The sequence below is a fragment of the Monopterus albus genome, unplaced genomic scaffold (genome assembly GCF_001952655.1).
Source record: "Monopterus albus unplaced genomic scaffold, M_albus_1.0 scaffold566.1, whole genome shotgun sequence".
Classification (NCBI taxonomy): domain Eukaryota; kingdom Metazoa; phylum Chordata; class Actinopteri; order Synbranchiformes; family Synbranchidae; genus Monopterus; species Monopterus albus.
The window spans coordinates 25,807-27,273 of record NW_018128446.1 but is presented as its reverse complement, the minus strand read 5'-3'; positions in this window follow the sequence as shown (position 1 = coordinate 27,273).

Genomic DNA, 1,467 nt, shown 5'->3' with positions numbered 1-1,467 from the left:
GATTTTTTTTGAACTCTTCATTCGGCATTTAATGTCTGGAAAATATGGCTCTGATTGACGTTATCACTGCTTCTGCTGTTGTAGTCTGCAGCCTGCAGTCCTCTGGGTACAATGAGTAATAGTCTGTCGCAACCATGTAGTCTTTGCCATCACAAACAAACAAACCTGTGCCTACCTTCTGATAAGGTCTCTCTGGCACTGGGTGTGGGAGTAGCGGCTCTGCAGGATTGTTGGCTCGATATGTCATGCATGTTGTGCAATTGGATACTTCATTTGTCACATCTTGATTGATCCTCATCCAGTACATCACCTCATGTGCCCTTTTCTTGCATTTTTCCATTTGTAGATGTCCTTTGTAGATCTTCTCCAGCATCTCTTTTCTTAGGCTGTTTGGGATAACTATTTTGCTCCCCTTGTAGATTATGTCATCAACAACAGAAAGTTCTGCACTGCAGTTCCAGTACTCAGCAAAGTCAGATGAACAGTCCTGTTTCATGTTTGGCCATCCAGCTATGATGAGGTTTCTCAGTCTGTTTAGCGTGTTATATTTGTTTGTCTCTGTTCTAATGAGGTCCATCTTTGCATCTGCAACAGGCATTGAACTTGTTATCATGTTGACATACACGTTCACGTCATCACCAATCTTACTGTTTACCCGTTCTTTGGGGTCCACAGCTCTAGACAAGGTGTCGGCAGTGTACATCAGCTTGCCTGGCGTGTACATGATGTCCAGCGTGTAGCGTTGAAGTCTAATCATCATTCTCTGAACTCTCAATGGGCAGCCATTCAGTGGTTTTCGGAACAGTGCAATCAGTGGATTGTGGTCAGTTTCTACATTGATCGTCTGTCCTGATACAAACTGGTGAAATCTCTCACATGCATATGTGATGCTCAGTAACTCTTTCTCAATCTGGGCATATCTTTCCTCTGCATCACTCATTGAGCGAGATGCATATGCAATAGGTCGCCAGTCCTCAAACTTTTGTAAAAGAACTGCTCCTAGTCCCTTTTGTGATGCATCTGATGAGATTTTGAGTGGTTTCTCTGGGTCATAAAACTTCAAAACTGGTTCTTTTGTGAGTGCTAATTTCAGGTCACTCCGTGACTTTTCCTGTTCCAGATTCCATCCCCACTCTGTCTTTTTCTCTGTTAATTGTCTTAGAGGTGCCATCCTCTCAGAGAGATTTGGTATGAACTTTCCCATGTAGTTTATCATCCCATTAAACCTTTGTACATCCTTCTTGCACTGTGGTCTTGGCATGTTTTCGATAGCAGACACTTTCCTGGGATCAGGTCTGATGCCCTCACTGCTCAGGATGTCTCCAACAATTGTCAGTTCTCTCACACCAAGTTGACATTTTTCTTTGTTCAGTTTCAAGTTTGCTTTTCTAGTTGCTTCCAGTACATTTTTCAGCCTCTTGTCATGTTCATCTGTTGTACTTCCCCATATGATAATGTCATCCATTG